We start from the raw sequence: 12,148 nt of genomic DNA on the forward strand, positions 1-12,148 counted from the left end.
TCAGCCTCTTGCCCTCGTCGACAGGAGTCATCTCAACATCATCACTTATCAAGCGCTTCTGACCATGCCTCTCTAATTCAACGTTGGTGCCTGTCTGCTGGGCTGTCTTATTTTCCCTTGTAAGCTTCTTCATTCTAAATTTCCGTCCTGGCTTCTTTGTCTGGTTTGCCATTTTTGGTGCATCCCCGCTACCCACATGAAACACCAGCTGTGACTCAGCCTCATCCTGAATGCACAGCTTGTGGACCACCTCTTGAACCTCCTTCAGCCCCTCACATGTTTTGTCAATAATCCCTTTACTTTCCTGAACCTGGCTGACCGAGTCATTTTCAGACTGTACCTGGTTACCTTGTGGGTTCTGCTCAAAAAGTCTTCTTCTAGCAAAGGATGTGCTACCTCCATCAGACTTCGACTGACTCCGCTGGCCCTCATACTGTGTCTTACTTTTAAATCCACAATTGAAAGATTTCAGCTTCATTGGGGATGCTCGAAGTTCAGGTCCATACGGCCACACCTCTTTTACTCGCTCCTCACTTTCCGTCTCACAATCATCCACAACATGCCCCACGATCCCACACCTATAGCAGTAGTTGGGTAATTTTTCATATCGGCATTGCACCCAGACAGGTTTCCCTTTGCCACATTTTACCTTGATTCCCCTTGTTAACGGATCAGCAATCTTCTTCGTGACACGAACACGAACATAGTGAGCCCAGTTTGCCATACTCTCTTCATCTATCTCCCGAACCTCCCCCGCTGCACCAGCAATCTTCATAATTGTATTAGGGCCTCTACAGCTAAGAGGGACATCAATTAGTCGAACCCAGAAGTCACATGAGTCAAGTTTGATCTGTGAGATTTGATTAACATCCCCAATTTCAGCCATGATGACCAGTTGCCTATCATAATGCCATGGTGCCTCCCCCAACACTCTATTTTTGTCCCTCTCGGACTCAAATTCAATCATAAAGGTACTGTTTCCACATTCATTTACTTTGAACCCTCGGTTAGTTTTCCAGATTGAAGAAAACGCATTAGCCATCGACTTCAGGTTCAGCGGTTTCGATGATAGTAATCTCCCAATCAGTTGTAGTCGGGCTCGTGGTTCGTATTGGATTTCCTCCCCTCCAATTACAACCTCAATTTCCTCATTCTCCGTTAACCGGAACTTCCGCCATGCCTCTTCTAGCTCCTCCCCCATCAGTGTTATTAGGATAGAAGCACGCGAGACCACAAATAGCTTGTACTACGCAAGAAGTAAAGAGAGAAAAAATCGACACAAGGCCAGGTCGGCCGGTAAATCCTGAGATACCCCGGCGGCGGCTAGGGTTCCAGGCAGAGGTACCTCGCAAGGGGCTACTAAATTATTACCACTACAATATTTATGTTTGCCTAAATAAATATAATCATAAAATTTTATTTGTACAATTAAAATTAACGAAAAACATAATAACATGAAAAATGAGATGAAGCGAAAAACACGAAAAATGAAAAAAAAAATCAAAATCAAAATCAAATACAAAATTAGATTAGCTGAAATCAATTTAATTAGTGCATATATATAAAAAAAATTATTTTTTTCTCATTTTTAAATTTTCATGTTTTTCTACTTTTTGCGTTTTTGAGAATGATAAGAGGTTAGATTGAGGTGTGAGATTTGATAAATGAGAGGTTAGAGAAGATTTGAGAGTAATAATCAGAATTACATGTTTTGGATGTAATGAGAATTCAACTCTTTTTTCTATCTAATGGAGATTACAAGCTTTATTAAACAAAATGCAACATATGATTTTCTCATTACATTCCAATAAAATTAGAAATTGCATCCAAACATAGTAATGGATTTTTGATGTAATGGGCATTCCATTACGAAGTCCATTACGTCTTACCAAACGTACCCTAAGTGTTTAATAAATATTAAAAATAAGTGCTGAATATTAAAATATTAGTTGATAATGTTTAACTTAAAATTTTAAGTTAAATATTTTGACTTATCAAAATAAGTGATATGTAGCTTAATTGAACAATTTAAGTGGTTAATAAAAAACTATTATCAAACACATTTAAACTAAATAAGTACTTAATTTATTAATTTAAGTGATTTTTGTTGTTATCAAACAGACCTACTATGCATAAGTTTAAACTTTGAATCGTATACAAATATGTAATGTTACACAATTGAACAAAACATCAAATTGGATTTACAGTGGGTCATAGATTAAGAGGAATTTTATCCTTTACCCAAATTTGTAATTTACTCTTATTTTTATAATTCTGTCTTATTAGAGAAAGGCATTTTCGCCCTTCCCTTCCTCCTCATCCTATGTCTTGTGTTTTCTCTTTTCTTTTTATTTTGGGGGAGATGTCAGACAAAGAAAGAGAGAAAGCAAAAAGAAAATATTGAGAGGAATGGTAATTTTTCAAATTGGTCCATCTTTATTTATACATTTGAATTGATCAATCAATTTTAATCTCCTTCAACTTCTAACTTTAAAGTAAGTTTTTTGTTTTTGATTCTTTATTTTATTTGTAGTAGGTTTAGTTTCATGATTTAAATTAGAGATTGTTAAATTGAGATTTTTTTTTATGAGATTTCTAATTTAAAGGACTATGACTATTAATATGTTATTTGTTTGCTTAGATAATCTTTAGTTAAGATTTATAATTTAGGGTTTAATATAGGATTTCTAATTTAGGGATTTCAAATTTAGAGTTTAATTTAAGATTTCTAATTTAGGGATTTTAGGCGTTTTAGTTTTAGGGATTCTAATTGGTGAATTCAATTGAATTGAATTGGTGAATTGAGTTTGTGATATTTAGGTATTTTAGTTTTAAGGTTTAGGGATTTGGATTGAATTTAATTGGATTGGTGAATCCAATTGAATTGAATTAGATTCAATTGGTGAATTGAATTGAATTGGTGATATTTAGGGATTTTAGTTTTAGCGATAAATTTAAATAGAATCCTATTAGTTTAGGTATTTTTAGATTTTAGCTCAATCAATTACTAGTGAACAGTGAACATACCGAAAAAAAAATCCAAAACAACTTTTATATAAATACATTTGCAGTAGAAATCACATTCTTGAGTCTTCGTACGATTTTTTTTTTTACATACAGTGGAGCCCCCCCGAAGTTTGAGTCTTGGCTCCGCCAGTGGTCATGTTAAAGATAGAATTGATCTTGACGGCTAAAGTTTGAGGTAAAATTGTACCATTTAGACACTAAAAGTAAAATTGTTCCTACCTGTAGATGTTAGAAGTATTTTATACCTTATCCCTTTGGTAATTAATCTATTCAAATTATTGATTTTTAATCTTAACCTATTTAAAATATTGGTTTTTGGTCTTGATTTAACTTTTACCTGACTTGTTATTTATTAAATTTGCCTTATAGCTTATTCAAAATTATTAAAATCTCAACCAACGATGTTAACAATTTTGAATAGGATAAGAGGTAAATGTTATTAAATAATAACCACGGAGCTATAATAATTTTAGATAAAGTAAGAGGTAAATATTACTAAATAATAGATTAGTAAATAAAAATAAATATTTTGAATAGGTATCGAGATAAATGTTACTAAATAATATATTAGAACCAAAAATCAACATATCTATCAAAAAATTCGAAAAGAAATTTATATAAAGATACCGTTTTTAAAAGTTATTTACAACTATATCAAATGATTATTTAAATAATGTCCAACTAAAAAAATTATTACTTTTAATATATTTTAATGGTTAAGATTTATAAATTAGAAGTCTAAGATATATCTTTTAGTGGCTCAAGTTTGCACAGTACTTAATGATTGGTCAGAAGCAAATGCCTTGAGGAATCAGACTGGTACGGGGGAACAACAGATCGGAAATAAAGTAGCAGGAAATATTTCATCTGCTGGTTGCACGGCTTGGCACCCGCCATCGGAAGGTTTTCTCTCGTGTTGTGTTGATGCCGCATGTTTTAACGCTGATGGTCGTGCAGGGATGGGAGCAGCAGTACGAGATGCACGGAGGCAGTTTGTAATGGGGAGATGTTCGGGTCTGTTATGTTGTCCGACAATACGAGAATGTGAGGCCGAAGCTCTATTACAGGCTATGAAATGGCTCGAAGCTGATGGAAGAAGGAATGTGGTTTTTGAATCTGATGCTAAACAAGTGATTGATGCAATAAATTCTAATTCTGTTGATGATTCAGAATTTGGGGATAAAATTATTCAAATACAATCGATGCTAACTCAAATGACTCTTACCCAGTCAAATGGATACAGGGGCAAGCGAATGGCATGGCACATGTGTTATCACAGTCTTCTCGTTTATCCACTTGCCCTTCATTTTTTACTTTATTAATGAGTTCTGTTTCTGATTTATTGTTACAATTTTGTCATGATCTGTTTCATTAATGTATTGTTTTTTTTATTAAAAAGAATATACTTATTTTATAATATATAAAAATTAATAACATATTTTGAAACTGTAATTTTTATAATTAATATGATTTTTTTGGGGTAAGTTACACAATAGTCTTAATTCATTTAAAATTTTTATAAATATCTCAGACTCTAAAACATAATTCTTAAAATGTCAATTTGTAACTGAATTTGTATCACTTGAGTTCTTTTAAGGGATAACTTTAAAAAAGAAAAAAATCGGAAATAAAAGCATGAAAATAAGGATGGTGCAGCATTGCTTGAGAGCAGTCTTGATCGCATGCACCTTAATGAGCATGTAGAATTTACTCATTTACCGTTAGATCTAGGCTTATTAGAATCCTAAGGTGGAGATTCAAAGCATCGTGAGACTTAGATTTAATAAGTCTATATCTAACGATGAATGAGCAAATTCACTTGCTCATTAAGGTCCATGTGAAGATTCCTATGCTGAAAGCCGGAATCTTCCAATGAGATAAAGTTTAGTAATTTAAAATTTGTTCATTGCTGTTCTTTTTGATTCAGATTATAAATCTGGAAATCTTCCATTTGAAAACCAAAATGTCTGAGTAAAACACCATTTTTAAAACAACAACTGCTTTTTAAAACAATAACTGATATTTGACAAAATAAAAATAAAAACATGAATTTCTGATGTGTTTGGAAAAAAATATTCAATACTGATTAAATACAGAAACAATACCTTGTTAAATGTAAAATAAATTTAAATTATGACGTGTGATGTAATTTCCTTTTTTTTTTTTGTGTGTAACCAGTCCAGTTTTAAAATAGGCAAATCGCCAGGCCACTTTGCATATTTGAATTCAGAATGCTGGGGCCCAGCCCAATCTTAAAGAATAAATTTTCGATTTCCATAATTGCATCTAACCATTGGTCTTAGATCACAAACCCAACCAAAAAAACTTTAGATTACCAAAAAAAAAAATATATTGTGAAATCTATATAGAAATTAAATTTTAAAAACTTATCTACAATTATACAATTATATAACTAGTAATTTGAATGATTGGAAGCTAACTAAATCATTATTTTTAATATATTTTAAGCAATAGAATTTATAAATGGAAAAAAACATTATTAAACTCTTGATCTTTTATTTTTTTATTCATTAAGCCCTTAATCTTTTATTTGGATACATTAAGCCTCTGATTATTTATTTTTGATCTCATTACGTTTTTAATGACCAAATTAGTGAGTTGTGAACATCTAATTCCCTTAAAAATACGTTATTAACTTTATCTGTATTTGAAATTATTAAAAAAATATTTTTTAAAGTTTGAATTAAGATTTGTACAATTTTCCTATAGATACATTACACATCCGAAACTGCTTTCAAACAGTTAAAAAAATACAAATTTCGAATGCAGGTACAATGAATAACAGTCTGTTAACTGAATTTTATGTTCACAACTTACTAATTAGGTCATCAAGGACTTAATGAGACCAAAAATAATTGATCAGGGGCTTAATGTATCCAAATAAAAGATGAAGAGCTTAATGAACCATAAAATGAAAGATTAAGGACCTAATGTTGCTTTTTGCCTTTATAAGTTAGAGATCTAGGATATTTTTTTTTTTTTTAAGATTTAGGATTTATGAATCGGAATCTAGAATTTATAAATTATAGTATAAAAACACACTTTATTTGTCATATACAGAAAATAGTGACATATTGGTTATTTTTAGCAAATAATTGTTAGCTGATTTGACTAGCTGATTACCTTTTTGGTTAACTCATTTGACTAGCTAATTCTGTAAATTTGTTTGGTGAAACTTAGCTAATTGTTAATAACTGGTTTTGTAAAATCACAAATAATGACAAGGTAAAACCTTTATTTGAAGTAAATGGTAGTAACGAGAGATAAAAATATCATTCAAAAGAGATGGAGCAGTAACTTATTCGAAAAAGCTCATAAAACCAACTTTTTCAAAATTAGCTTTTTGGATCTAATAAGCTTTTTCAAACATCTATTCACCAAACACCACTATTAAAGATTTGATTATTGACTAGTCAAAACCTCTAAAGTGACTCAACTCTCTAATTTTACCATAAAAAGCAACATTCTCGATGCTGCTGAGAATCACCTCATGACAAGGAATCAACTCAGGAGGTACCTCAGCAACTTAGCTTTCGTCTCAGTTCTGGAACCAAAGAACTTTTCAAAAGCTGAGAACGATGAATTCTGGATGGGTGCAATGCAAGAGGAGCTTGACCAATTCAGAAGGAATGAAGTTTGGGATCTGGTGCCACATCCGCAAAGTCAGAAGACAATAGGAACAAGATGGGTCTTCCGCAACAAACTTGATGAGCAAGGAAATGTTGTGAGGAACAAAGCAAGACTCATTTCTCAAGGCTACAGTCAGCAGGAATGTATTAATTATGGTGAGACCTTTGCCCCAGTGGCAAGGCTAGAAGCTATTAGAATACTGTGTGTCTATGCAAGTTTTATGAATTTTAAACTGTTTCAAATGGATGTCAAAAGTGCATTTTTAAACGGAGTTATAAATGAGGAGGTATATGTTAATCAACCTCCAGGGTTTGAGAATCCAAAATTCCCAAACCACGTTTATAAGCTCAATAAGACTCTATATGGTTTAAAACAAGCACCACGTGCTTGGTATGAATGATTAACAAGCTTTCTGCTGACCAGAAATTATGTCAGGGGAAAAGCCGATACAACCTTATTTATAAAGAAAAAGGGTAAGGATACCCTACTGGCATAAATTTACGTTGATGACATTATATTTGGTGCTACTAATGAGACTCTTTGCAAGGAATTTAGTAAGCAAATGCAAACTGAGTTTGAAATGTCTATGATGGGAGAACTCAACTTCTTCCTTGGACTTCAAATCAAGCAAGGCAAGAATGGTATCTTTATCAGCCAAACTAAAAATATGCGAAGGAAATATTGAAGAAGTATGAAATGGACAACTATAAGTCAATATCCACCCCAATGGGCACTGACACTGTCCTCTCTGCCGATGAAAATGGTAAGTCAGTAGACAGTAAGTTGTACCGAGGTATGATTGGCTCTTTAGTCTATCTTACGGCAAGTAGGCCAGATATTCAGTTCTCAGTATGTTACTGTGCTAGATATCAAACTAACCCTAAGGAATCTCACTACGTAGCTATAAAAAGAATCCTTAGATATTTGCAAGGCTTAGTAAATGCAGGTCTATGGTATCCCAATACTGCTGAGTTCACACTCATTGGATACACTGATACTGACTATGGACGAGACAAGCTGGAATAAAAAAGTACCTCAGGAGGATGTCACTTTCTCGGAAACAGTCTTGTATCTTAGTTCAGTAAGAAGCAATCATTAGTAGCCCTGTCAACCACTGAGGCCGAGTACATTGCTGCTGGAAGTTGTGTTGCCCAAGTACTTTGGATCAAGCAACAGTTGGATGCATATGGAGTTAAAACGAAAATAATTGAAGTCAAATGTGACAACAAGAGTGTCATTGACTTATCAAAGAATCCAATCCAGCACAACAGGATGAACCATGTCAGCATAAAGCATCACTTCATCAGAGATCATGTACTCAAGGGTGAGATCAAAATGACCTATGTCCCAACGGATGAGAAGCTTGCTGATATCTTCACGAAGCCACTGGCTCATGAGCAGTTCAGCATACTGAGAGAAGCCATCGGTATGTTTAATCCTCTTCAATAAATTCTATGTGTACTATGCTGAGTGATAAAACTGTTTTGCATGCTTTGTGATAACACTGAATAGACGTTCTAGGGTTTGCACGCGTACTAGAGTAGTGACTATGATGACATAGGCAATCATCATTAGGGAACCATGCGCCGTAATTAGCATTAAATGTCAAGTTAATAACCCCGAGTGGTTCAAATTCCCACCGTTTACATTGGCCTATCCCATCACATCCTACCGACTATAAATAGTGGAGCGTTTTTACCCCATTCTTATTTACGCTTGAAATTCGCACTATTCACTCTCGCTCTCTCTCAAATCCCATTCTCTTTCTGGAAATCCTCAAGAACTCGAAGAACACCATGTCTTCTGAATGAACCTCTTCCAACTGAATAGAATCGTATGAGGACATATCCTCTGATATTAACCCCTCCTTAGTAGAGGATGAACAACAACTGGACTATGAGTACTCCTCTGAGCATTAGTCCATTCATGGCCAACATGATCAAGTCATGGCTGAAGCTAGCATTCCGGAGCAACATGAACAAATTCAGCCTGCTGAGTCCTCTAAATCAAATGAGAAGAAGAACAAAGCACCTAAAGAATGAACATTCTGCCTAACATATGAGAAGCTGGTGGACCCCAAGGTTCATATCTCACGGTTCTTCTCACCTGAATTCGTTAAGACCGCTGAGCCATTCTGCAAGTGGATTGCTAAAAATGGTTGGGAAACACTTTTTGGACTGCCTAGAACCACTTATCCAGCACTTGTCACTGAGTTCTACCGCAACCTTCAGATTGCTGAAGATGATATTGACTTCATGGTGAGCTTAGTAAAGGGCACCAAAATTATCATCACCCCAACCTAATTGGTTAGGTTATTGAACCTGAAAGTTAAGGGCACTAAGCTTCGAATAGTGGGAGATGAAAAAGACCTTAAGTATGACAAGGAATACTGTAAGCCGAAAGGTTTTTTCGGTGAATTCGCTGCAACTTCTCTCTCCCAGCCTCAACGTCGGGCTCACTACATCCTAACCAATTTTCTTTTGCCTAAGGTCAATCCCACAACATCTGCCTCAAACTTTGAGCAGTGTTTCATTTGGCACATGTTGGAAAAGAAACCCTTAAACATGCATGTCTTCTTGATCGACATGTTTCAACGGAGCACTGGACAACTCAAGATGGGCTCACTGATCACGGCCATCCTTGCTGACCACAAGGTAAGCTTTGAAAAGGAAGTCAGTGAAGTGGGAACTGAGATCACTGCTAAGATTCTCAACAGTCTCAAACAAAGCATACCCCAAGTGCCTAAGAACAAGAAAGGCGAGTCTGCTCAAGGTACTGAAGATGACCAACCCAGTAAGGGGAAGAAAAGAAAGGCTAAAGTGTCTAAAGCACCTTTGGCTAAATCTCCTAAGGAAGCAACTAAAAAGGTCAGAGTTTCATCACATGACTCTGAGCCAACATCTGCTAAGCAACCTCAGAAAAGAGCTGCCACCGATGATCTCCCTGAGGATGATCAACCTCTGAAGAAGAAGACTACAATAAGGGTTAAGGGCTTAACTCCACCACCACTGGACTTTGTTGTTCCTGAGGATTCTTATTTCCTCAAAACACAAGGAGTAGCTGCTGAGGAAACTCTAGTTACAACCTTTGCTCCGGAACAGCAAGCCCCTACTGCCTCCTCTATTCCTTCCTCTACTGAGCCAATAACTGAACCAATCCACACTAAGGAGCAGATTGAAGGTGAAGGAATATGAACTCCTAAGGAGGAAACCTTAGCTGCTGGAGAGCGGTTTGAAGGTGGAGGAATATGAGCTTCTAAGAAGGAACTATCTGCTCAGCAATCAGAAACTGCTTCTGTTGAGCGATTTCCGCAAGTGCACGGTATACGCTTGTAGTAATAAAAGATATCGAACCCACATGGAACGCTTTTTAACTAAAAACTTATTTAATTCAGTTTTATTCACGTCTTTAGGTTTAACTAAAGAAAATCGTTTAATTGATGGTATTGGTTCGGATAAATTAGGATTAGATGAGAATATTATATTGAATTTAGAGAACAATTCTGTCTTGAGATTTTGATTACAAGACAGATGCTTCCGTATTTGGAATAAATAGAAGGTATAAAACTTATTTTTATTAAGCAAAGAAAGCAACTATAACTTTGGTAAGATTATGAACATGTAATAATACAAGAATTTATGCAATTAAATGGCTTTGAACCGTAGAAATCTCTCTGGATCGGAGCAGATTCCTACCTTAATCAAATTAGTATTTTATATCCGATAAGCCGCGGTCACGATCATATCATCCGTAAAAACTAATTCTTTCAAGTGTTCAACAAAGTTTCTTTATAAATATGATTGTATAAAACGTTTTAATAAAAACACCAATTTATCATTTTGAAAATCATTTTGTCAGAACAATATCAAAATAACAACAGGAAGAATGTATTGAATAAAATAAATATATTATTAGTGAATTGTGAATCTTCACAAGTTAACAGAGAAGAAGAAACATGGATAGCATTTTAACGAAAACTTTGAGATCCGGGTTGTCAATCTTTCCCTCAAACTCCGTAGGCTTGTCAGACCTCTTTGCGCTTCAGCCGTTAGTTCTTCTCGCTGAATCTTCAGAATAGAGACTGGTCAGTCCACTACCAGAATGAAAACTTGTCTCTGATCAACCTTTGAAACTAAACTAATACTACTGTGTTTATAACTAATATAATAACAACTTGTGTACATCAAGTTTGTTTATACAGAATTGAAATCTAACTTTCTGACTCTTTCTGAATCAGAAACTCAACATAATAACTCTCTGATTTCTCTAACTCTTCTAACTTAGCCAACTACGATTTCTTGAAATGGATCACTTATTTATAGTTGGTGAAGGGTTGTAAATGAAGGGTCATATCCGCTGGTGAAGGGTCGCTTTTATCCAAACGAACAGACGCATTTTTTAGAATTAAACATGTGAAATCTGTGCAGAATTCTTCGCTATCTCATATGAGATTTTGAGAATCTCAGTCGCGACAGGGGGTGAAGGGGCGAGCTGAAGACTTCGATTTTCCGGCGACTGGTGTTCGTATGTCGCGACTGAGATTCTGAAAATCTCAGTCACGACAGGGGCTTTCTTCCCCGTCTCTCGAATGCTTCTTGTCTTCTTTGAGTCGGTCTCCTGATTGATACATATTCTTGGCACGTAATTTAGGTTTTTCCTCCGTTTTTCCTCCGTTTTAGCTCCATTTTAGCTCCGTTTTAGCTCCTATTTGGATTTAACCAAATAATTAAGTACCTTGCATCAAAGAAGTAAATAAAGACGTAAAAGTACTCTAAATGAATACAATTAGCACGATTTCAATGTAAATTTAATGTATTTATATATGATATTTTAGGTATATTTTGGGCTTAACAAACTCCCACACTTAAGCTTTTGCTAGTCCCGAGCAAAATTTTACTGAATTTATTCTTTAATCAATCTCTTTATAAATAGAACATATATCCATATATTCCTTTTTGAATTAGTTAAACCGAAAAGATAAACTTTCATGGTAAATTTATACGCAAAGTATCAAACTAGCTAGTGTAAAAGAGATATATCATTCGTCTTGTATCTCAATTTTTATATTGAAGTATTCGGGACGGTGTAAGCACGCATGTTTTTGAATCTTTCGTCTCAAGGCATTTCAAAGCACAAAATTTCCTTTCCCAAACCTAAACTATTACAAATATAGATTTATTAAGGACTTAGGTTTGATATTTTTACTTAGTCACGCCCGTGATAAGGGTGGTCTCGTCCGTGACTTTATATGAATTAATTTGCTTTTGTGTTCGTTTAAGAGGTACCGACCATGTCATGGGTGGGCGCAATCGTTACTTAAAACTTTAAACACGTTTAATTTTGCTTTAATTTCTAACGTTCCTTTCATACCTCGACCGTGATAAGGGTGGTCGCAATCGTGGCTAAAAGTAAACGGTATTTAATGTTCTTCCCTTTCATACCTCGATTGTGATAAGGTTGGTCTCAATCG

This window comes from Euphorbia lathyris, chromosome 2 (genome assembly GCF_963576675.1).
Source record: "Euphorbia lathyris chromosome 2, ddEupLath1.1, whole genome shotgun sequence".
Taxonomy (NCBI): domain Eukaryota; kingdom Viridiplantae; phylum Streptophyta; class Magnoliopsida; order Malpighiales; family Euphorbiaceae; genus Euphorbia; species Euphorbia lathyris.